This window comes from Schistocerca gregaria, chromosome 10 (genome assembly GCF_023897955.1).
Source record: "Schistocerca gregaria isolate iqSchGreg1 chromosome 10, iqSchGreg1.2, whole genome shotgun sequence".
Classification (NCBI taxonomy): domain Eukaryota; kingdom Metazoa; phylum Arthropoda; class Insecta; order Orthoptera; family Acrididae; genus Schistocerca; species Schistocerca gregaria.
In genome coordinates, this window is record NC_064929.1 from 201,406,789 (window position 1) to 201,433,953 (window position 27,165).

Consider the following 27,165-nt stretch of genomic DNA (forward strand, 5'->3'; position numbering starts at 1 on the left):
AGTTTGGTTCTAGATGGTGTAATACTTGAGATCCTTCAGAATGGGTTCCGTGAATGTCCCTAAAAGAACCCCATTTTCTGATCCTGAACTGGATAGTTTTATATTATCAGTTTTGTTAATGTTTAATTTGTGTTATGCTTTTGAAATGTTAGAACTGAATAAAAATAAATCATTAATATTTTCCTTGTTCGTTTTCTCTCCTTAATTTTTAGCTATTTGCATCAGTTTTTGGAAATAAATGATTCACTGAACTTTAATAACAATCTATTCAATATATGATCATTTTTGGTTGAAATTCCCTGGCAGATTAAAACTCTGTGCTGGACTGAGACACAAACACAGGACCTTTGCCTTTCGCGGGCAAGCATTCTGCCAACTGAGTTACCCAAGAACACCTCACGACCCATCCTCACAGCTTTACTTCTGCCAGTACCTTGTTACCAGCCTTCCAAATTTCACAGGTCTCCTGCAAAACTTTCAAGAGTAGCAGAGAAGAAAGGTTACTGCAGAGTCATGGCTCAGCCACACCCATGCCCTGTAGAATGTTTCCAGAATGACATATTCACTCTGCAGTGGAGTGCATGCTGATGTGAAACTTACTGGCAGATTAGAACTAACTACCAGACTGTCTCAGGACCTTTGCCTTTTGCAGACAACTGCCATACCAACTGAGCTTAACTCCCGGATTGTCTCAGGACCTTTGCCTTTTGCAGACAACTGCCATACCAACTGAGCTATCATATCAGTGCATGCTCTGCTGTAGAGTGAAAATTTCATTCTGGCATTTTTGTTCGATTAACATGGGCTCATTGCATTTTTTAACTTCATGTCAACAAATTTGAACACGCAGGACAAAGCCATCCCGAGTAAGGGAACATTACCTCAAATTTTTGGAAAGTTTTCACAGGCATAAACAGTTTCAAAAATTTGGTATCACCACACTGATATCACAAGAGATGTAGATTCAAAAAAGCTGCTACAGCTTAGCAGCATCCTGTCAACCAATCAGAGTGTAATGCGTCAAAGCATGTGGAAAAGTGGGCCAATGTTCCCCAGCTGACAACACAGATATTCAACACAAGGACATTAGTATGTGAAATAGTAAGTCGTGCCTTTCTTATTTATAAAACTTGTTGATGGGGTCATGTCCTCCCAAAGTGCCTTTCCAAACAAAAGAAACCATGCATTTGGGCAACTGGTGCATAATAATCTCTCTGTATTCACAGTTCACTAACATACACTGCAGGACAGGCACTCCAGAAAGAAATGACGTTACAGAGAAACGGGTTATCCACGGCGTAAAGGGTTGTTTCCAGAATATTTCAAGTCACTCCAGACTGTCTCAGAATTCCACAGGAATTCTCCCAACTTTTCCAGTAAATTCAACTTCCTTAAGAATTTTCCAATTTCTAGACAAGTCACGGTTCTGGGCAGAAGTACTGCAACGGCCTGGCATCAAGGGATGCAACGGATTCGGCAGGTGCTCCAGAAGTGCAGATCGCACCACACACAGTACCTGACAGATGCAGTGGATGTTGGCAGCTGAGGCGGACAGCAGTTCCAGGTCACGAGTTTATGTGGCCAATCAAGATCGATGACTCCAGATCTGGAAATGACTAGCTGTGCCACTGGATTCTCCTGCAACAAATGAAGCAATCCTGTACAGCACACAAGTATAACAAATGAAAAATATATGATAGTAGCCATCATTCCTACAGCCACATTCCTCTGTGGTGAGCCAAGTTGTTAAAAAACTTAACTTGTATTAATGGAAAGTGAGGCTAAAATTCATCTGCATACATCCTAACTTCTGAGGTTTACACTACTTACAAAAATTTTAAGCAAAACTCAGGACTGTTCCTCAAACAAAACACCTGGCCTACATTTGAGGCCATGTTGAAATGTAATGCACCAAATCCTTTTATTGTGCTCTCTGTATTGGTTAAACTATTAGATGCCATCATACGTATTACTCAGTCAACTTCCCTGCTGTGCTGACAAGTTGCAGCCCCCTGCCACTTGACAACTCAACTGTAGTGTGTAACATGGTGGTATGTAATGTAGCTGTGGCAGGTTGCAAAAGTAACAGCTCAAAAAACTGAAAGCGTGAATTCAAAGAGTTTGCCCACAAATGGAGCATGACAATGCCACACCACAAACAAGCACTGCAATACCAGCAACAATCCAATGCCTCAGATTCATTGTTATCAATCTGTGAAACTAGTCATGTGATTTACAAGCTAAGCTCCTCCGTTCTGTGTGACCACAACAACCAACAAGCCGCCTGTCCCTACGAATGACCACCAACAAACTGTGGCCGAATAAAAGCTGGACCACCCAGTTGCCGAGGCACTAACTTCTTCATTTTAATGACTGCTTCACAGCCAGTGCCATCTGGATCCTTCCTAACAGCACCACCTTTTTCTGAATTTCGCTCCTAGAAACTCTCCCTGCAATTTATCCAATGTTCCTGTAACCCTCCTGGCCTTAAACTTTGTTAGTCACTGTCCTTCACCAACCTATCCCTTACCTGTTCACAATCCACACTCTTCTACTCCACCAATGCACGCACAGTCTCTTTACTTCTGTCTTTTTCAACTGCCTGCCTCCGCCCTCCATCTAACGTCCTGACTGCATCTGGCTGCCCCCACACTGTCCCTTTATTATCCCACAAGCAGCACTTTAACAGCCTCCACCCCTACCATGCTATCCCTCCCCTTCCACACCCTAACCACCTCTTTACCCCCAACACCCTAGATTGCTTCTCGCATCATGTGCAGTTGCTCTGAGTCTCGCATTGGCAGCCAGGGACAGTGGTCACCTGTATGTGACTGAATTTGTGTGAAGTTGTGTGGGCACGTTGTGTATTTCGGAGGAAAGCCTTCTGGCCAAAAGCTTACGTGTTTACCACCCTTTGTTGTGTCTGTCTGTGACTCAACAACTCCTCTATATAATGAGTAGTAATCTATCCTTTTCATAATATTGCCAAATTTTGATGTAAAGAAGATCAAGGTTTAATGCCTCAATGACGAGGTCAGTTAACTGGTCGACGTTGGGGAGTGGACCAAACAGCGAGGTCATTGGTCCCATCACATTAGGGAAGGGTGGGGAAGGAAATTGGCCGTGCACTTTCAGAGGAAGCATCCCGACATTTGCCTGAAGCGATTTAGGGAAGTTACAGAAAACCTAAATCGTGATGGCTGGATGTTGGTCGAACCATCGTCCTCCCGAATGAGTGCTGAGCACTGTAACACGTATCTCAGTTTAATGATGAGATCAATAGTATGTGAACAAGAGCTCGTACTGGAGAAGGAAATGAGGTGCATCCAGCTCTAAAGAGCCAGCCTGACACACTTTTTAAGCAGATTCAGGCAAACCATAAAATCCAAATGGTGCAACAGGAATTTGAAACACTGCCGAACTTCCGCGCTCCATCAACTTTGACCCAGTACGTTTGTGCCAGCAACCCCACTGTTCCTCTGCACAGTGCCAGTCCAGAGTCATTACCGCATACTGTTTGAAGCCCTTACTTCAGCTATACATACTACTACTACTACTACTACTACTACTACTACTACTTCTTCTTCTTCTTCTTCTTTTGTGTGTATTGTTTAGCTTATTTTTTTATTTTACTTATTTACATTTAATTGGGGCATCATGTCAAACGCTTCCCAGGAATCTTGGAATATGAAATCTTCCTGTTGTCCTCCATACATGGTTTGCACAACATCATGCAAGAAAAGGGCAAGCTGAGTTTCACTCTGACAACACTTTCCAAATCCATGTTGATTTGTGGACTGAAGCTTTTCTGTTTCAAGGAATGTGAATACTGCAGATAGCCAAAGTGAGGCTAATGTCTGATGACATACAGCTTGCACATTGGACAGTAGGTGTTGAGTGGAATTCAGTGACGATCTACCACTCTTTCTTCTGGCCGTGGAGGCACAGAGTAAGGAAATCACAATATGAATAACTAAGCAAAAGACCCTCCCACAGACAACAATCATTACTAACTGCTGGGGGGGGGAGTCATGACACTCTTAATTTCTGAAGGTTTTCAGGACTGAATAGTGAATTACAGTGTAAACCATGTCCTTCCATCAGGGTGTCCCATTCACACACAGAACAGAGGGAATTCGGTGAGATGAGGCACCATCCAACAATTTAGAAAAAAATCCTCTCATTTTGTGGGTTGCCCGGCTGAGTACATGTTCAGCAGAGCAAATCACACAAAAGAATTATTGCAGGCCAATTAAAATTACTTGATAGTTGACAACTCACGCATTGGGAGCTGGTTTCCTTCAATCAGAGTGCTCAACGTCTCACCTGAACCATTCACCGCTGGCAAACTGCCGCAACAATTTGTCAGTTCAGTTCCAATTCTTTATCCAGCATTCTTTCTTCATGTGTTTGTATCCCAAATCACAGGCTTGGCACTTATTTCACACACACACACACACACACACACACACACACACACACACACACACACACACACTTCATACATAATCATACACTACTGGATCCTTCCACACAAGACATTATTCAGCATCACATATACAATTATTGTAATCTGAGAGTGGACGATCAAGAACGAAGTGCTCATATTAAGAAGGGAGTAAGACAAGGCTGTAGACTTTCGCCCCTACTCTTCTATCTGTACATCGAGGAAGCAATGATGGAAATAAAAGAAAGGTTCAGGTGTGGAATTAAAATACAAGGTGAAAGGATATCAATGATACGATTCGCTGATGACATTGCTATCCTGAGTGAAAGTGAAGAAGAATTAAATGATCTGCTGAACGGAATTAACAGTCTAATGAGTACACAGTATGGTTTGAGAGTAAATCGGAGAAAGACGAAGGTAATGAGAAGTAGTGGAAATGAGAACCGCGAGAAACTTAACATCAGGATTGATGGTCACGTAGTCAATGAAGTTAAGGAATTCTCCTACCTAGGCAGTAAAATAACCAATGACGGACGGAGCAAGGAGGACATCAAAAGCTGACTCGCTATGGCAAAAAAGGCATTTCTGGCCAAGAGAAGTCTACTAATATCAAATACCGGCCTTAATTTGAGGAAGAAATTTCTGAGGATGTACGTCTGGAGTACAGCATTGTATGGTAGTGAAACATGGACTGTGGGAAAACCGGAACAGAAGAGAATCGAAGCATTTGAGATGTGGTGATATAGACGAATGTTGAAAATTTGGTGGACTGATAAGGTAAGGAATGAGGAGGTTCTACGCAGAATTGGAGAGGAAAGGAATACGTGGAAAACACAGATAAGGAGAAGGGACAGGATGATAGGACATCTGCTAAAACATGAGAGAATGACTTCCATGGTACTAGAGGGAGCTGTAGAGGGCAAAAACTGTAGAGGAAGACAGAGATTGGAATACGTCAAGCAAATAATTGAGGACGTAGGTTGCAAGTGCTACTCTGAGATGAAGAGGTTAGCACAGGAAAGGAATTCGTGGTGGGCCGCACCAAATCAGTCAGTAGACTGATGGAAAAAAAAGAGACATCGGCTTGTGTTAGATAAGCTTTGAAAGACATTGTGCGAAGCCAAATTTTTTAAGGCTGCAATTCATTGTAACGAACGGATCACTTTATTCATAAATATATCTATTTTACAGAGTAATGTGTAGTGCAATGGTTAGCATATTGACCTAATACATAGATCGTAGCTTCAAATCTCATCAAATGTAAGTTACTTTTATTTCTAAATTGGACTAAAAGAGTTATTTTTAAATTTTCACCATCATAGTGACATCTTAATTTGCTTTTATTTTTTCCTAACATTCTTTCTTTCCATTTAGAATCTGCCTGTGTTGCCTATAATCTGCAACTGAGAGCCAACGAGAGCTGCTCATTGGCTGCTAACACTGGGAATTTGTGTGGCCAGTGTGAGGATAGTTTCAGGTAAACAATGATGGTGCTGAACCTGAAATTTTTCTGCCTTGAATTTGCTCATAGAGGTTAGCTTCAATGACCATGAACAAAATGGTAATGATTTTAGTTCTGCCACAGATCGTTGATTGTCATTTTCTCAGATATATTGCAAATCACGAGGACGGTGGTTAGCTTACGACTTCAGTTTAAATTGGGGCTACAAAGTGCGTCATATGCTGCAGATGAGTCACTGGCCACTCAAAATCAGCAGCTAACAACCATCTTGCATTTCTGTCATACCTCGAGGCAGTTGCTTCCAACATTGCTCTGCCTTACACATTAATAGCATTTGTGTAGTGACCCGTCATGCTTATGTGTGACATATAACCGAGCGTTGGCACGGGTGTTCAACTCGCGGCATTTGTGTTGTCTGAAGAAATAGTGATGTTCATTTTACACATTTATACCCTGTTTTCTCATTCTGGTCTACATTTACTTATGTGTCAGGTATGCAATGCCTTTTCTATGCATATGGACGAGGAAACAGTTCATTTCATAACAGGCCAACAAAAATGATTTTTGAAAAACTGTTTTTTACTTTGATGGCTGATCTTTACAGATTTTTATGAGCTGATTTCAAATCTAGCCTTGGTTTTTTTCAATCACCCATGGGTTTTGAGCAATATACTTTTTTTATATAGTACAAAAATCCTATGCTATACAGTAAACGGGGAAATTAATGAAGCACTTTGTTAGAACATAAGCATGGTTTGTAATTACAGTAAGCTACTTAAAACGATGATATGTGTTAATGTGGAATTGGTTTTTATTTTCTGTCTCTCTTTTTTCCTTTGAAGCTTCTTGTGTACCTTTTTCTCCGATGAGTCGCTTGCTGAACTTCTCGGTGAAGTGACCAACAGTAGACCCCCAATTATGATGGTGTTCCAGCAGACTTGGTAGCGTTTTTCTATCACTTTAATGTCCTGGTGAAAACGCTTTCCTAGCTCCTCACTAACACCTCCCATATTAACCGGGAAGTAATTAATATGACTGTTCAAAAAGTGACCTTTCAGCCTCATTAAACATCCTAAAGTTTTAAACTTTAACATTGTAGCTATAATAGAAACATATTGTGGGTCTTTTTCCATATCCTAAAAACTTTGTAATGACTTTCTTGAATTGTTCTTTCTCATTTAAGGCAATTGTGGATTCAAAGTTAATATCAAACATCAATTTTCGAACGTCAGGTCCGACAGAGACGCCTTCTTTTAGTTTAGCTTCTGAAAGATAAAGAAACTTTTGGTAGAGATACTTAAAACATGGTCCATTTTTAAGCAAAGCCTTTAAAAACTGTTTCATTTGGCCTAACTTATTATATAGAGCTGGTAGGAGTATGTTTTTTGGATCTACAAGGTTTTTGCGTAGAACGTTTCTCTCACCAGGTTTTAAAGACTCCCTCACAGGCCAGTTCTTTCTGCACCAGTGTTGATCCCTAGCCCTACTGTCCCATTCACACAAAAATCATGGAAATTTGGTAAAGCCACCTTGCTGACCAAGGAGCATGCATGTTACTGTTAGATTGCTACATATCCTCCAACCATGAGTAGAATAGCCTATTTTATTTAGCACTATTTCTATGTTTTCATAGCTTTCTTTCATTATGTACAGAATCACCAACAGGTGTAGATGCATACATGTTACCATTGTGTAATAAAACAGCCTTTAAACTAGTTTTGGAAGAATCAATAAACAGCCTCCAGTTTCCTTTTTCTATTCAATGTCAAACTCATTCATCAGACCAGGAATGTCTGAGCAGTGCACTAAATCACCTTCTTGTTGAAAAATCTTGGAAAATTGCTGCTCTCTCTTTCTATACATGGCAAGTGTCTTAGGGCCCCCACCTCGACCATCTTCAATTCTGATGAAATTTGTACAGGATGTACCAGAAGGCCCTACATGAACTTATGCACAGTTTCAGGCTCACCTGTAACTTGGTTGTGGTGTTAGAGCCATTTTCGTGGAGACCACTTTTACAGAGACTGAAAAGTCGTGAAGAAGTAGTCAAGTTTGGCATTCCACTGTTCCTTATGTAGAAGAGCTAGACTCTTGCATCTGGGTGTAGTGATACAACTTTGTGTGCTCTACATACAAATGTTGCAAGTAGAGTTCAGAAAGCAATGCATTTGGCATAATCTCAGTTCAAAGTAGGCAACAAATCATGTCGCAAGAAATGTTAACAAGGCATAAGCAGTGGAGAAAGTGCGTTATGGACCTGGTCTTTCACCAAACTACTGTATGTCTGGGTGTTTAGTATATCACAAATTTTGGCCTGGCTTGAGTGTTTAATTACTGTACTACCATCCCGTAAACTTGCTAATAAACATGAATGTGTCAAAATATACCCGTGCTCAAAGTCATGTATCTCAAAATGGACACCTAGCACATTACATTCATAAACACCATTCAACAGAGCACATTTTATTCTACTAGAAAAACTTATTTTCATTTTGGTGTCCCTTTGGTGTGCTAGGTGTCCAATTTGAGATACATGACTTTGAACACAGGTATGTTTTGATACTTTCATGTTTGTTAGCAAATTTACAGGATAGTAGCACAGTAATTAAACACACAAGCCAGGCCAAAATTTGTGACATACTAAACACCCAAACATACAGTAGTTTGGCAAAGACCAGGTCCACAACGCACTTTCTCCACTACTTATGCCTTGTTAACATTTCTTGTGACATGATTTGCTGCCCACTTTGAACTGAGATTATGCCAAATGGATTGCTTTCTAAACTCTACTTGCAACATTTGTGTGTAGAGCACACAAAATTGTACCAGTATACCCAGAAGTAAGAGTCTAGCTCTTGTACATTAGGAACAGTGGAATGTCAAACTTGACTACTTCTTCACGACTTTTTGGTCTCTGTAAAAGTGGTCTTCACAAAAATGGCTTTAGCACCTCAACCAAGTTACAGGTGAGCCTGAAACTTTGCAAAAGTTCATGTACTGCCCTCAGGCACATCCTGTACAAATGTCATCAAAATTGAAAATGGTCGACCCGGGATCATCTTCTAAACTGGGACACTTGACATGGAATGAGCCACATGTACAGGGTGCGTTCCGAAAGTAATGCAATTATTTTTTTTAAAAGTAATTTATTGAACAGATTTGCACAAACACTTAAAATTCTTCAAAGTACTGCCCTTGGGCCTCTACACATTTTTTCCAGCAACTCTGCCATGACCGGTACGCGCCCTGGAAGGCGTCTTCTGGGACCTCTCGCAAGGTCTTTGTCACGGCGGATTGGATCTCGTCTATGGACGAAAAACGGGTTCCTTTCAGGGCTGACTTAATCCTAGGAAACAAAAAGAAGTCAGCTGGGGCGAGGTCAGGACTATAGGGGGGGTGGGGCAGCGTTGGCACCTGGTGTTTGGCCAGGAACTCGCGGACTCGTAGCGCGTTGTGGCAAGGCGCGTTGTCGTGATGGAGTTGCCAGGTAGCGGAGACGTCCTTTCTCGTCCTGACGACCCTTTTGCGGAGTCTTTCCAGCACATCCACGTAGTAGGCAGCGTTAACTGTCTGTCCTTGAGGAACAAACTCCTTATGGACCACTCCTTTGCTGTCGAAAAAGACAATGAGCATTGTTTTCACTTTTGATTTGCTCATTCTTGCCTTTTTGGGCTTGGGGGACTGATCAGTGTGCGACTCAGAGCTTTGGCGTTTTGTTTCTGGGTCGTATTCAAAAACCCAGGTTTCATCACCAGTGATGACGTTTTCCAAATAATCAGGTTCAATTTCAACACGTTGCAAAAGTTCACTTGAAATTTCCGCTCGGTTGGTTTCCGTGACACGGTCGGCGCGCAGAGGTTTACAATAACAGACGTCCTGCCGCTTCCACAGCTCGGAGAGCACTGAAACCGGTTTCGCGGCAAAGCTTAGCGTCCCCCCCACCTACTCCATGTGGCCCGCTGCCACTCCGACTACTAGGAGCGGCGCGGGAAATTCAATTGCATTACTTTCGGAACGTACCCTGTATATGCTGGTTTCAACTGCCAATAAGTTCTTTTCTTTTAATCTAGAGCCAAGTAATTCAGCTGCTTCTTTCGTTAAGCCCAGATCCCTAACCAATTCATTAAGCTCGGTCTGCGTAAACAATTCGGGCTCTACACTTTCTGGATTACAATGAAATTCATGATCATCATTTGAATCATGTAAATCAGATCGTACATCAGAAAATACTTCTGTTGGAACATAATTTAAATCATCTGGTGGTTCAGGAACTGGCAAGTCTACACTATGCCCTACTGGTCAGATGGCGGACAGAAGGTTAGGGTAGCTTATTACCTTCTTGTTTTACGATTTATGACCACTGAAAAAGTAGCAATCATCAGAATGATTTCTTGTCTCCCTCCATATCACAGGAACAGCAAATCTTAAGGCTTTTTTTTATCCTTTTGGACCATTTTCTCAGGTCTTCAACAGACACATAATATATACAATGCAGCACCCAAGATTTATCTTTATCACCAAGTTTACATCTAAAGTACCACTCTTTCAGAAAGTCTTAATGTTTCCTTATTGTTTTTTAATCACAAATTCACCACAAATATGACAAAAACTGTCAGCAGAGTTTTTACAGCCACGATTAGACACTGTACTGAACACATTTACAAGAAACTGGAAAGTGAGGTTAGGTTGACAAACTTAACACCATATGTTAACACAAAAATAGAATCTACCCTTTTTTGAGAATCGACCTTTTTTGCTAGCAAATGTGTTTCAGCAGTGCTATCAATGTCTCCTACATTCATTACACCTCCTTTTTAAATTATTTTAAATACATAAAAGCTGTTAAATTCTTTAAACAATTGCTTAATTTAATAAATTTAACTGTAAAATGTGAAGAAATGCTGGATGATACAGTTTTTAAGTATTATATTTGGATTTCCCACCCTAAAAAAACTAAGAATAAGACATTTTCAGAAAAGTTTTTCCATTGTTGGCTTGTGTAATTTTTTATACTAATAAATCACAATTTATAGTTATTCGTTTTTCTTGCTGAAATCTTCATTTCATCTCGTCTAATCTAATCTATAATTATTACATCCTGCAAAAATAAATTTCATTTAATTGCATTTAATTATTGATGATATTGCATAAGGCATGAACTATTTCTCAACAGACTGAGCACTTCACAAAATGAAAAAAAGACATAGTATTCTACGAGTATAATATCAGTGAGTCACTACTGGCATTGGCCGACTCATACAAATACATGGGTGCGACACTTCACAGTGAGATGAAATTGAATGATCACATAGGTTCAGTCGTGGGTAAAGTAGGTGGCAGACTGTGGTTTATTGGTAAAATATTTAAGTGCAATTAGTTCACAAGGGTTGGTTGGTTTAAAAGAGGGGGGGAGAGGGGGAGCGGGGAAGGGGGGGGGGGGGGGGGGGAAGGGACCAAACCACGAGGTCATCCCTTGTTCCTAATAAATCAATGCCACGAGTGTTAGACTAAAACAGACAAAGACGTAACACAAAATGGAAAGAAAGGAAAAAGAACGAAGGAAAGACAATGAACACTACAAGAAACAAAAGAGGACAAGAAAACAGAGATGCTAGAAACAGAAGGGAGTAAAACAAGAATGCAGATTACTGTGGCTTACCGATCACGAGAATAAAAAGGAGAAGACAGCAGCTTTGCAAAACATTAAAACCTCCACCCTAAAAGCACTAGGATGGAGGACACAGAGGGCCAAAGGACATGCGCTAAAACTTAGATCAAATGATAAAACTCCCTCACAAATAAAACTTAAAACTAAATCAGCCAATAATGTGTTGTCTGGTAAAATGAATGGCAATGAGTCCGGAAAACCAAGATTTCATCGCTGGGCAGTCAAAGTGGGGAGATGCACCAGAATATGGGCCACTGTCAATTGGGTGCCACACTGACACTGAGGTGGGTCACCCAAGCGTGGCCAATGCGGAGCTGGCAGAGGACAACTGATTCCCTGCCAGAGGCCCAAATGAAAGATTTCCACACATCCAAAGTCTCCTTAATGACACGCAGTTTGTTGTGCATACTGTTACGCCATTCCGTCTCCCAAAGCCACACGTGTCCTAAAAGCTCCTGCCACTAGTCCAACTCTGCCACAGTGCAATGGGTCAAACAAATGCAGAAGGACAGAAGGACTCTAGTTCAGACACAAGCGATCGCGCACAAACCGCAATCGTTAGACCCAAGCTAGGCTGACGAGGTGAACTGCCATGGTTCGGAAAAGAAGACTGTAATTAGGATGTTCAGGACAGCTATGAATGTGTGCAACTTAACTGGCAAGCAGTTATGCATGTCTGATCTTCGATTGAGGGACTCCAGACTCAACCGTACGCTTGTCACCACACGTGTCCTAAAAGCTCCTGCCACTAGTCCAACTCTGCCACAGTGCAATGGGTCAAGCAAATGCAATGCTGAGGGCACTGCCGAACCATAAATCACACTCCCATAGTCAAGACAGGATTGAACAAGGGCTGTGTAGAGCTGCAGCAGCGTGAAGCGAGCTGCACCCCAGTTGATGTTGCTCAGGCAGCGGAGGGCACTGAGGTGCTGCCAACACTTCCGTGTAAGCTGATGAAGATGAGGAAGCCAAGTCAAACGAGCATCGAAAACCAGACCTAAGAATCGATACATCTCCACTACAGTGAATGGACCGTTATTGAATTCCAGTTCTGGATGAACGGTAATATGCCGACAAATGCACGACACACGTTTTCATGGCAGTAAACTGGAAGCCATGGGCTAGGGCCCATGACTGCGCCTTGTGGATGGCTCCCTGTAGGCGACGCTCAGCAAAACCAGTACTGGAGCAGTAGTACGAAATGCAGAAGTTGACTGCATACAGAGAAGGGGAGATGGAGAGCCCGACAACTGCTGCTAGACCGATAATGGCCACTAAAATAGACACTCAATACAGAGCCCTGCGGGACTCCATTCTCCTGGATATGGATGGAATTACGTGAGACATGAACTTGGACACGGAAAATATGGAGCAACAGGAAGTTTTGGATAAAAATCAGGAGCGGGCCCCAGAGACCCCACTCATACAATGCGGCAAGGATATGTCGCAACCAAGTTGTGCCGTATGCTTTACATAAGTCAAGAAAGACAGTGTTGGCATCTGGAAAAGGCTGTTCGGATGGCAGACTCAATGGACAAGATTATCAGTGGTAGAGCAACTCTGTCTGAAGCCGCCCTGACATGGAGCCAGTAGGCCACATGACTCCAGGACCCAACCCAACTGCCGACACACCATACGTTCCAGCAGCTTACAAAGAACGTTGGTGAGGCTGGTGGGCCAATAGCTATACACATCAGGTGGAGTTTTAGCAGGTTTGAGCACCGGAATGATGGTGCTCTCCCACCATTGAGATGAAAGATGCCATTGCACCAGACCCAGTTGAAGATGATGAAGATATGTTGCCTGTAATCAGATGAGAGGTGTTTAGTCACCTTGCTGTGGACTCGATCAGGCCCAGGCGCTGTGTCAGGGCACTGAGGAGTTTCCACTCTGTAAATGGAGTGTTGTGGGATTCACTGTGGCATGTAGAGAATGAGAGGACTTTCCCTTCCAGCCACCATTTGCGTGTGTGCAAGGCTTAGGGCAATTCTCCGATACAGAGGCTCAAGCATACTACTCAGCAAAATGCTTAGCAATTGCATTTGTGTCAGTAGATAAAATGCCATTTATGATAACACCGGGAACACGTGTTGGGGTATGGTACACAAAAAGATGTTTTATCTTTGCCCAGACTTGGGATGGTGACGTATCCATCGTTTAATAAGTTGGTGAATGCAGGCACGGAGCCATTTAAAGGCTACGAGGTGCTCCAGGGCAGAGTGCCACTTATACTGCTGCAGACTCGCCAACACTCCTTAACTGCTTCAGCAACTTCCAGTGACCACCAAGGGACTGCCTTATGTCTCTGGCACCCTAAAGAGCAAGGGATCGTGTTTTCCGGTGCAGAAACAATTGTCGCAGTCCCCTGCTCAACCATCACATTGATGTTACCATGCAGGGGAAATTCAACAGCGACAGCAGAGGTGAAAGTTTCCCAGTCCGCTTTGTTTAAAGCCAATCTGGGCAGGCATTTGTGGGCCTGACGCCTGAAGATGGAGAAGTGGTGACTGCCACACAGGTTGTCATGTGCTCTCCAGTGGAGAGATGGGAGAAGTCCTGGGCTGCAAATTGATAAATCAATGGCCGAGTAACCACCATGAACCACACTGAAATGTGTGGCAGCCCCAGTATTTAAGAGACAGAGGTCGAACTGAGACAATACAGTTTCGACACCTCGGCCAGTAAGCACGGTGCCACCACACAAGGGGTTATGGGGGATAAAATCTCTCGAAAGTAAGAAAGGTATAGGGAGTTGATCAATCAGTGCAGTTAATTCACTCAGGGGTTCTGCACCATCTGGAGGAAAATATACATTGCCGACAGTTATTTCTCGTGGCGTACTTATTCTGATAGCCAGAGCTTCAAGAGGGGTTTCTCACTACAGACCGAGTTTAGGACAAACGCAGACTCCACCTTACATTCGATTATAGTTGCTACGGTGCCTGTAATATACCTTATAGCTGCGAAGGACAGGGGTTTGCACTGCCGGGAACCACGTTTCCTGGACGGCAATGCAGATAGCAGTTGTAAAGCTTAACAGTTGCCGTAGCTCAGCCAGGCAGTGGAAAAAAACCGCCGCAATTCCACTGGAGGATGACATTATCGTGAGACTGGGGAGGCATGGAACATTGAATGAAATAGTTTACGCCTCAGTGTCACCTGCTGCCACTGAATTATTGTCTGAGCAGTCTATATCCATTGTGTCTGAGGGTCTGGCAAGATGTAGGTCCTCAGTGGACGCCAGAATCCTCAGACGCAGAGCTTGTAGGTAGCGGTGGTGTGGGTGCCACCACAATTTCATTGGTCTTAGGTGTTTTCTTTTTGGATTTCTCTCACTGCTCCTTGGGTTTCCCTGTCTGAGAGAATGTCACTGGCTCAGTCCTGAGGATGCGCGTGAATCCCTACAACCAGCTGCTTTTGAGCTTTTCAGCCACTGGAAGGTGTCATATTTCCCACATGCAAAAACCTGAGAAGGGAGTGACCGAAAGGATCCCTTCCTAGCAAGAGAAGCCAAAGAAGACTTACTCTTCTCGCCTTAGAAGTGGGGACGGACGTCCACAATGGTTCGGGGAGGGGATGTTGCACCCGAAGTAGGTTGTGTGGGAGCAACACGGAGGGAAGTGCCCCCCACCATCAAGGAGGCAGGTGTATAGTCTTCCAGCTCTGAAATGTGACTGGGGTTGGCGGAGCTGATGGTGCCAGAACTGTTATAGTGACAGCGGAAGACGATGCCATACATACAGGATGCATGCATTCAAATTTTCTCTTACCCTCAGCGTAGGTCAGTTGGTCCAGTGTCTTGTATGCCATGATTTTCCCTTCTTTCTGGAGAATCCTTCAGTCTGCCGAGCAAGGCAAATGGAGCTTTCAGCAGTTGACACAGATGGGAGGTGGGGCACATGGAGTATTGGGATGTGACGGGCGTCCGCCATCTTGGCATGTGACTGGAAGTACAGTGGGAAGACATATGGTCAAACTTCCAGCACTTAACGCACCCCATCGTGGAATGGATATAGTACTCTGCAATTCACATTTAAGTGCTTGGCAGAGGGTTCATCAAACCACAATCATACTGTCTCTCTACTATTCCACTCCCGAACAGCGAGCGGGAAAAACGAACACCTAAACCTTTCTGTTCGAGCTCTGATTTCTCTTATTTTATTTTGATGATCATTCCTACCTATGTAGGTTGGGCTCAACAAAATATTTTCGCATTCGGAAGAGAAAGTTGGGGACTGAAATTTCGTAAAAAGGTCTCGCCGCGACGAAAAACGTCTATGCTGTAATGACTTCCATCCCAACTTGTGTATCATATCTGCCACTCTCTCTCCCCTATAACGTGATAATACAAAACGAGCTGCCCTTTTTTGCACCCTTTCGATGTCCTCCGTCAATCCCACCTGGTAAGGATCCCACACCGCGCAGCAATATTCTAACAGAGGACGAACGAGTGTAGTGTAAGCTGTCTCTTTAGTGGACTTGTTGCATCTTCTAAGTGTCCTGCCAATGAAACGCAACCTTTGGCTCGCCTTCCCGACAATTTTATCTATGTGGTCCTTCCAACTGAAGTTGTTCGTAATTTTAACACCCAGGTACTTAGTTGAATTGACAGCCTTGAGAATTGTACTATTTATCGAGTAATCGAATTCCAACGGATTTCTTTTGGAACTCATGTGGATCATCTCACACTTTTCGTTATTTAGCGTCAACTGCCACCTGACATACCATACAGCAATCTTTTCTAAATCGCTTTGCAACTGATACTGGTCTTCGGATGACCTTACTAGACGGTAAATTACAGCATCATCTGCGAACAGTCTAAGAGAACTGCTCAGATTGTCACCCAGGTCATTTATATAGATCAGGAACAGTAGAGGGCCCAGGACACTTCCCTGGGGAACACCTGATATCACTTCAGTTTTACTCGATGATTTGCCGTCTATTACTACGAACTGCGACCTTCCTGACAGGAAATCACGAATCCAGTCGCACAACTGAGACGATACCCCATAGCTCCGCAGCTTGATTAGAAGTCGTTTGTGAGGAACGGTGTCAAAAGCTTTCCGGAAACCTAGAAATACGGAATCAACTTGAGATCCCCTGTCGATAGCGGCCATTACTTCGTGCGAATAAATAGCTAGCTGCGTTGCACAAGAGCGATGTTTTCTGAAGCCGTGCTGATTACGTGTCAATAGATCGTTCCCTTCGAGGTGATTCATAATGTTTGAATACAGTATATGCTCCAAAACCCTACTGCAAACCAACGTCAATGATATAGGTCTGTAGTTAAATGGATTACTCCTACTACCCTTCTTGAACACTGGTGCGACCTGCGCAATTTTCCAATCTGTAGGTACAGATCTATCGGTGAGCGAGCGGTTGTATATGAGTGCTAAGTAGGGAGCTATAGTATCAGCGTAATCTGAAAGGAACCTAATCGGTATACAATCTGGACCTGAAGACTTGCCCGTATCAAGCGATTTGAGTTGCTTCGCAACCCCTAAGGTATCTACTTCTAAGAGACTCATGCTAGCAGATGTTCGTGTTTCAAATTCTGGAATATTCCATTCGTCTTCCCTGGTGAAGGAATTTCGGAAAACTGCGTTCAATAACTCTGCTTTAGCGGCACAGTCGTCGATAACAGTACCATCGGCACTGCGTAGCGAAGGTATTGACTGCGTCTTGGCGCTTGTGTACTTTACATACGACCAGAATTTCTTCGGATTTTCTACCAAATTTCGAGACAATGTTTCGTTGTGGAACCTATTAAAGGCATCTCGCATCGAAGTATGTGCCAAATTTCGCGCGTCTGTAAATTTTAGCCCATCTTCGGGATTTCGCGTTCTTCTGAACTTCGCATGCTTTTTCCGTTGCCTCTGCAACAGCGTTTGGACCTTTTTTGTGTACCACGGGGGATCCGTTCCATCTCTTACCAATTTATGAGGTATGAGTATCTCAATTGCTGATGCTACTATATCTTTGAATTTGAGCCACATCTCGTCTACATTCGCATAGTCAGTTCGGAAGGAATGGAAATTGTCTTTTAGGAAGGCTTCTAGTGGCACTTTATCTGCTTTTTTAAATAAAATTATTTTGCGTTTGTTTCTGGTGGATTTGGAAGAAATGGTATTGAGCCTAGCTACAATGACGTTGTGATCACTAATCCCTGTATCAGTCATGATGCTCTCTATCAGCTCTGGATTGTTTGTGGCTAAGAGGTCAAGTGTGTTTTCGCAACCATTTACAATTAGCGTGGGTTCGTGGACTAACTGCTCGAAATAATTTTCGGAGAAAGCATTTAGGACAATCTCGGAAGACGTTTTCTGCCTACCACCGGTTTTGAACAAGTATTTTTGCCAACATACCGAGGGTAGGTTGAAGTCCCCACCAACTATAACCGTATGAGTGGGGTATTTATTTGTTACGAGACTCAAACTTTCTCTGAACTGTTCCGCAACTGTATCATCGGAGTCTGGGGGTCGGTAGAAGGCGCCAATTATTAACTTAATTCGGCTGTTAAGTACAACCTCCACCCACACCAAGTCGCACGGAGTATCTACTTCGACTTCACTACAAGATAAACCACTACTGACAGAGACAAACACTCCACCACCAATTCTGCCTAATCCATCTTTCCTGAACACCGTCTGAGACTTCGTAAAAATTTCTGCAGAACTCATTTCAGGCTTTAGCCAGCTTTCTGTACCTATAACGATATCAGCTTCTGTGCTTTCTATTAGCGCTTGAAGCTCAGGGACTTTTCCAGCGCAACTACAACAATAATTCCGACTGTTCCTTGATCCAAGCACGTCCTGTAATTGCCAAGCACCCTTTGACATTGCAGCCCATCCCGCACTTTCCCGAGGCCTTCTAACCTAAAAAACCGCCCAGTCCACGCCACACAGCCTCCGCTACTCGTGTAGCCGCCAGCCGAGTGTAGTGAACTCCTGACCTATTCAGCGAAACCCGAAACCCCACCACCCTATGGCGCAAGTCAAGGAATCTGCAGCCAATACGGTCGCAAAACCGTCTGAGCCTCTGATTCAGACCCTCCATCCGGCTCTGCACCAAAGGTCCGCAGTCGGTTCTGTCAACGATGCTGCAGATGGTGAGCTCTGCCTTCATCTCGTAAGCAAGACCGGCAGCCTTCACCAAATCAGATAGCCGCTGGAATCCAGAGAGAATTTCCTCAGATCCAAAGCGACACACGTCATTAGTGCCGACATGTGCCACCACCTGCAGCTGGCTGCACCTTGTGCTCTTCATGGCGTTCGGAAGGACCCTTTCCACATCAGGAATGACTCCTCCCGGAATGCACACTGGATTTCTTCCCCTCCTTAGCCACCGTATCCCTAAGGGGCCCCATTACGCGCCTAACATTGGAGCTCCCAACTACCAGTAAGCCCACCCCCTGCGATTGCCCGGACCTTGAAGGCTGAGAATGATCCTCTGAAACAGGGCAGGCAGCTGCATCTGGCTCAGCCAGAGACACTGCCTGAAACCGGTTTGTTAGACGCACCGGGGAGGCTTTCTTATCAGCCCCCGGGGACGCCTTTCGCTGCCTGCCACGCCTTGGAACGACTTCCGTGGTATATCATCACCCTGACCTCCTCGGGCAATATATCACCCCATGAAGGCCAAGATGAAGGCACCGGTGGCAACCTAATTATCCCTCGGACCTCAGTGGACGCGCCGGACGAAATGTACATCTCGCCACACTAAATTGACGTGCAGTTCATCATCAGACCGCATATCAACGTCTCTGTGAAATACGATATCCTGGACCATATTTAAGCTCTTATGGGCCGTGATGGTTACAGAAACATCCTCAGCTTGTCACAAGCGAGTAACGTCCGAGACTGGGCAGAGAATGCTGTTTTGATCAAGACTGGCCCAGATCTCATTTTAGGCACTCCCTCCATCTGCCTAAACCTGTCCTCTAAATGCTCAACAAAAAACTGAGGCTTCATCATCATTAAAGATTCCCCATCAGCTCTCTAACATACTAGGTACCGGGGCAAATAAGATCCACTGCCATCCTTACCCTGACATTTCTCCCATAGTGTGGCCAGGGAGGGGAACGATTTGGGGTGTACTTCTGTGCGTTGAACTGAGCTCGTGATCGCTTAAAGACTGCTAGTGTTTCACCACCAGCAAGAGATGTTGGAATACACTTCACTTCATAGCGTGTCATCCGCCCTGATTACACCCACTCCGACCAGGGGCCCTCCCCACAGGTGCCACCCACCTGCAGCAAAGGCCACCTGGCAGGATGGCCATTGCCGGGATTCCCGATGCCCCAGGTGGATGAGCATCTACCCCTTGGCATACATGGGAGGTTAATGACGCATGCATCAGCAGAGCAATTCCTGTGTGGTTGGGGGCTACAACCAACAGGGTTCATGGCGGCCCCAACACAATGGGCTGACTACCATGCTGGATATCAGGTGCGAAGAAGTCTGTGGTCATCGTTGACACAGAAAGTGACACTGCATAGTACATGGTGGAAAACACTCCCAGGAAGGTGTCCTCGCCCAAGAGATGGAGAATGAGTGGGGCTGAAATGTGATGAGAAAGTGGGCTAAAGATCTCAATGCATGATGGACACGATGCACCATTTAAGTAAGGTACCCTTCCCCATTTGGCTCGCTCTTAAAGATAATTTTGAAGAATGGAGGCCACACCCTACTGGGGACCATTACATAAAGGCTGAAACATATGAAATTCCTTTTAGTCACCTCTTACGGCAGACAGGAATACTTCGGGCCTATTCTTACCCCCCAAACACACTCAGGGAGTCCACAAAAATTGCTTACAATTCACTCATGTGACCTGTTCTAGACTACTGTGGAAGTGTGTATAATCCATACCATACAGAACTAACAGGGGATGTTGAATGCATAAACAGAAGGGCAGCATAATTGGTGGCACGTTCGTCTGCTCTACAGTAGAGTGGCACAGAGGTACTGAAGTAACTGAACTGGAAGACTCTGAAGATAGACATAAACCATCCTGAGAAAGTCTATTAAAGTTTCATGAACTGGCTTTAAATGATACCCTAGGAAAAAATCACAACTATGTAAATACTGCTCACACAAGTATTGTGAGAATAAGATTAAAATAATTACTGCATGCACAGAGGAATTCAAACAATCATTCTCCCAACACTCCATACGTGCATGGGTAAGGAAGAGAGCATCATAACTGGTACGATGGGATGAACCCTTTGCCAGACACTTCACAGTGGTTTGCAGAATATAGATGAGGATTTTCTGTGAATGGTCTCACTCTCAGTCTTAAAAGGACACAACATCTTCAGTTCTGCACATCAGGGGGCACTACACTAACCTCACATGGTGAGGAAAAGTGTAAACAATGTGGAAACTTCAAAATTCTTAGATATGCATACTGATGTAAAATTTAAACTATATATATATATATATATATATATATATATATATATATATATATATATATATTGAATTCCTAAAAAAACTTAGTTCATTCACATTTGCAGCTAGAATCATTGCACACCTTCGGGAGAGACAAATCACTAAATTGACATATTTTGCTTATTTTCGTTCAATAATATCATATGGAATAATCTTCTTGGGTAGCCCATCCTTAAAGTCTCCAGGTTTTTTTTTTTTTTTTTTTTTTTTTTTTTTTTTTTTTTTTTTTTTTTTTTTTTAAAATAATCTACTGCAGTTCAAAAAGAATGCTTTACTTAATTACAATACTATAAGGTAAAATGACATTCATTACTCCAAACTGAGGTTGTCTTTAGAAGGAAAAGGGGTGCAGAATGATGCCACAAAAATTCTTGATAACTTACCCAGTGTCAGTCATTTTAGTACGACAGACAGTAAAATTCAAAAACGAACTGAAAAAGTTTCTCCTTCACACCGTGTAGTTCATACAGGAATTTCTATTTCTGTAATTTGTAAATGGTGGTGAGTAGGAATTATGCAGTCTCATCTGCATATTTAATAGTAAACTTACAAATGTTCAGCATTCAGCCATATTTATAAATTAATTTGGACGCAAACAAAAATTGACTCATTCCACATAGTTATGATTTAGTGTGCAAATCAACCCTGGAACATTGAACTAACTAGCTAACAAATGAAGAGAGAGCCTACTCATTCCAGACATCCAGTTGTACCAATGGACAATGGGAGCAAAGGAGCTCAAGAGGCTAAACAAATAATAAAATATCCCCATTCAGTTTAGACACCAACATGGCATGAGAATTTGTGGCACCAATCCAAAAAGTGCCCCCATAAATACTCTTAAGAGAAGCAACAAATAAGCCAAACCTGGATCTGAAAAAGACAAAACAATGTGACAATACCCCTGCTTTCTTGAAAACGAAGTGCTATTTCTGTAAATTTCAAAGGATCAACGGCACTAATAGAATAGCGCAAAGTGTAATGCTCTTGCACATTAACATGCAGTCTCATATAGTTAATGAGCCTCAATAGTGGCTGAAAAATAGACTGCAGTTTGCGTTCAGTAAATGAACACTGTCTCTGCCATAAAGAATTAAAAACCCAGCTTACCAGGAGTTGTAAAACCTTATACATATAAATGATTTGTGGATTGAAATAAAATTTAAAAACACAGCCATAATGTTACTCAAAAAGGTCTTTATAGTTTCGCAGCTATACTGCCCCCAGCCTAATCACAATGAAGACTGCAGAATATTAATATTTGGCTATGTTTATTGACATTTGGCATACAAATAGTAAGTATTCTTTAATGAATGAAGTTGGAACAAACACTTGATAAAACACACTATGTTGCATTCTATCTAAGGTTTTTAGTACCTAACACCAGTAGTTTCCAGTTTCAACATGTAGGCTAGTACTCAGCTTCAAAAACATACACTGTACTTAAGCTTATTTCTTAAACAGAAATACCTGAATATATTGTTGACAATGCAAGAAAAGACAACACATTATGTTGCATACAGGGCAATGAAAGACACTTACATAAAGATTTCGGCCACAGCCTTCATCAGCAAAAGAAAAATACAAATCACCCCACAAGCAAGCACACCTCAATTTTACTACACAAATTAGAAGTATTAAGATTAAGGGGTATGGCACAGAACTGGTTAAAGTAATACCTGAAAAACCAGGTGCATATTTCCCCACAGAGTGTCAAGTATGGAGAAAAAATGTTATTTGCCAATGACAGCACCATAGTGATTACAGACAAAAATCAACTCAGTTAGCAGACAAATACAATGAAGCTCTCAGAGATGTACACGACTGCTCATTAAAGAATAGATCAACTTTAAATGCAAAAAAGACAAACCGTATTAACTTCCGATCAAATTAAAAAAACAATGATTCTGTACTGAAGTAAGTAATGATGTACTAGATTGTGTAACTGATACCAAATTCTTGGGGATGAATGTACACTGTCAGTTGAAATGGACAGAGTGTGAGAATTGTGGCAAAGAAGCTATCCTCAGCATGTTATGCCCTGTGAATCCTTGCACCAGTGTGAAGTACTTCATGACTCAAAGTAGCGTACCTTGGATGTAAGCATTCAATCCTGTTTTGGGATAATGTGCTGCGGAATAAGTGGTGAGAATATACAGACTACTTTTAAGATACAGAAAACAGATGTACAAATAGTTGCAACAGGGCACACTAAAGAATTGTTCAAGAATCTAGAATTTCTGACAGTATTCTGTGTGAGTACATCTATCACAACATAATGTACATATGAAAGAAAAATCTTAATCTGTATACCACGAACAGCATTATACATGACCATGGAACCAAATCCTGACAGGGTTTACTTCTAAACAGAAGAAAGAAATCAAAACTCAAAATAGTGTATTATAGTAAATTAGTACCAGAAAATCTAATTGCGATTGCTGCAATGAAATATGTAAAAGCTCTTTAACTGTCCGTTACAATTATATTTGGAAATAAAAAAAATGTATGTTAGTGTGTGGAACAACAAAACATTGCACACATTACTGATAACTAACTTGATATATGTTGTGCATACGACTGAGTAATACACTATGGCAGTTTCCCGTCATCACATACTAATTATAAACTGCTGGAAAGAAAATTTACATAAAAAACTTAACGTCTATCCTTCAACAATATCCTTCCCTTGGCTTAGTTACTTTTTATGTAGTCTACAACAATTTACACACATATTGTACCTAGGGTTTGCGTTTGAGATTGTGCAAGTGTTACAGAAACTGCTGGTAACTCTTATATTGGACCTCCATGAAACTCATAGTCGTGACGGCCTCATCCGTGCATAACCCGAGGTTTTGGTTTCTTGTGACCATTAATTGCAACGGGTGATCTATGTAACTTTTACCTAAACAAATACAAAATACAGAAAAATTAAAAAGAAGCAATACCATTCCCATTACATTACATTAGCACTTACGTTTTTTTTTTTTCTTGTAGTGTCCGAATTCTTTGTTACTTCTAATGATACACTAAATGCAAAATTGAAATACATTTTTTGCACTTAAAAGTCTCGATAAATCACGAATTTAACCTCACATTATGCAGTAATTTTCGTCACAAAATTTGTTCAAGTTCAAACAACGCAAGTCTTTGCAACGTGATGTGCTAGTTGGCGAATTTCATTAAGTTATTGTAAGAAAATTGTACTTACTACACACAACTGTGCTGGACTTGTAAGCTGCCGGTATGCGTTACAGATTTTCATCAGTCTCACTCTTCTTCTCACTGTATTTCTCCCTTCTGAGCTTGAATAGTACGACACAAAACATCCAAACGTACACGTTAACCGCCGAACATAACAATTACAGCGATTGCAGCCAATCACGCTCTACCGACACCTACAGTTCGTAAACTTCGCAGAGCTCTCCCTAGTCCTGAATCGATAGAAGTCGACGGGAGGCTGCGGTAGGCACGCAGTTTCGACTGCTGCCAACATTACTGACTGTGGTGTACAAGGTAGCCATTGTCGTCTGCTTCATTATTGTTTTGCGCTGTATTGTTCTGGGTGTTTTTATTGTGCAGTTGTACTACACATTATCAAAATGAGTGAAGAGGCAGTTACTGGCCCATCTCGGGAATCGCCAACAACCCCTACCGGTTGGCCTACGGATAGAAGGAAACCAGTATTACGTAGCGATGCTCGCAAAATTATATTGCGTGTGATTGAATGCTGCGAAAGGGAAAGGGAGCAGAAAAAATTGCTTCATCCCATTTACAAATCTTCAGTGAGAGCTGCTTCATACACAGGACAAAGCATGCGTAGCATTGGAAGGTTCAAACAGTTTTCCAAGAATCATCCTGGCGTATCACCACAAACGCCTGGCCAGAAAAGGTGAGTTTCCATTTCAGATATTTTGTTCACGATCACTTTGAAGGAGCCCCCTATTTCGTCCGAATTATCTTATATTTCATTTTTCCTTGCTACCGTATTGCTTTTTATGGAAACACCACTGGTTACTGTATTATTTCGAAACACATTCATATTACAGTACATTTCCAAATTCAAAAAAATACGTGCAGCGCAGAAGGCATTTTCTTATAAATCTTTCTCTCTCTTTTAACTTAGGAAAAAAAAGTGGAGAAATCGAAGTAATGATCGATGATTTCAACCAGCGTGTCATTCGCGACACGATAGCAAAATTTTATTCAGTGCGGAAGATAGCGCCGAGCCTGCGAACACTGCTTCCAGTTTTGCACGACAAAATAGGCTGGAAGTGGAGTACTGTCTCGCTGAGAAAAGTACTTTTGTCTATGGGATTCATATGGTGTAAGGCGGGAAACAAGGGGAATGGGTTGTTAGAACGTCCAGACATTGTGCACTGGCGATCTCGTTTCATTGTTGACATGAAGAACTTCAGGGAAGGAGGCAGAGAAATATTTTATCTCGATGAATCGTGGATCGATAATAACTTAAAGTTTAATAATTGTTGGTACAGGAAGGGTGACTTATTACTTGAAGAGAGTGTCGTTGGTGTCACTACATGGGGGAGCTCATCGAGAAGACTGATAGTTGCAAGTGTCGGATCCAGGAGTGGGTTCGTCAAGGAAGGGCAACTTATGTTCTGTGCAAAATCGACAAAGGGCGATTATCACGGTCAGATGAATTCGGCAAACTTTGAGAAGTGATTCGGAGAGAAGGTACTGCCAAATATTCCGCCTAATTCAGTAATAGTTATTGATAACGCTCCTTACCATAACAGGCAAACAGAGAGAACTCCAACGAAGTTTCACACGAAAGTGCGAATCTGGAGTGGCTGTAACGCAGAAATATCCCCTGTGATGAGTGTATGAGGGAGGACGAGCTGTATGCAAAAGTACGAGCGAATAAGCCAGCTGAGAAGTCTTTTGCTGTAAACCTGTTGGCTGAAAGCAAAAGCCAGCAGGTCATTCGCTCGCCACCTTACAACTGCGAGTTAAACGCAATAGAATTAGCATGGGCAAAGATAAAAAAAAGACATGTTAGGGAGCACAACATTTCAGGGGACTTGGCTGCCACAAACATGCTGAATCTTGTGGACGCAGCTTTCCAGTCGTTACTGCCAATGATTGGAAGGGATATTGCAAGAAAGTTAAAAAACAGAAGAAGAAACGTGATGGTGTCGTCGAAATTGCTATGGACGAAATTATCATTAACACAGCAACATCAGATGTAAGTGAGGAAGACTCAGACACACACAAACGGAAGACAGTGACAATGAAAGCGATTGATCACATGGCGTGAAGTGGTTTTACAAAAGATCACAGGTTGAATAAATAACAAAAACAATCTCCTATTAGTTTGTTGTAAATTGTATTTCTGTTCTATTTTAATCAAACACTGAATCGGAACATAGTGACAGTGAAAGCGGTGGACCACATGGCTTTAAATGTTTTTACAAAAGTATGACATAAGTACAAAAAAAAATCTGCCATTCATTGCGTCGTAAATTTTATTTCTATTTCAGACTGTTTCCTTACCTTGCGATAACGTCCTTCATTGCTGCAGTTAAGATATTTATTTAACACTAGCTGTACGCCCGTGCTTCGCAACGGAAGAAATCTCGGAAGGTTGTTGAACAATTGATTTAAAATTTTGGCACAACGTTTTTTAGGAATACGCCTGTGGTTTTATATACTTTTTTAACGCGTTTGCGAAACGTGTTAAGAATAGTATTGCTGTTGTTGTTATAGTCTTCAGTTTGGACTGGTTTGATGCAGCTCTCCATACTACTCTATCCTGTGCCCACATCCTGCAGCCTACATCCTTCTGAATCTGCTTAGTGTATTCATCTCTTGGTCTCCCTCTTCGATTTTTACCCTCCACACTGCCCTCAAATGCTAAATTTGTCATCCCTTGATGCCTCAGGACATGACCTACAAACCGATCCCTTCTTCTAGTCAAGTTGTGCCACAAACTTCTCTTCTCCACAATTCTATTCAATACCTCCTCATTAGTTATGTGATCTACCCACCTAATCTTCAACATTCTTCTGTAGCACCACATTTTGAAAGCTTCTATTCTCTTCTTGTCCAAACTATTTATCGTCCACATTTCACTTCCATACATGGCTACACTCAATACAAATACTTTCAGAAA

The 27,165-nt window shown here is 42.3% G+C and overlaps 1 long non-coding RNA gene across 1 annotated transcript; it reads right to left on the bottom strand.

Annotated features, from left to right (window-relative positions):
- Positions 1 to 770: 770 nt before the first annotated feature.
- On the bottom strand, positions 771 to 24,499 carry LOC126293635 (uncharacterized). Its single transcript, XR_007552328.1, has 2 exons — positions 24,241 to 24,499; positions 771 to 1,638 (listed from the first exon to the last, which is right to left on the bottom strand). It is a non-coding gene; the product is annotated as an uncharacterized LOC126293635 (long non-coding RNA).
- Positions 24,500 to 27,165: the final 2,666 nt, after the last annotated feature.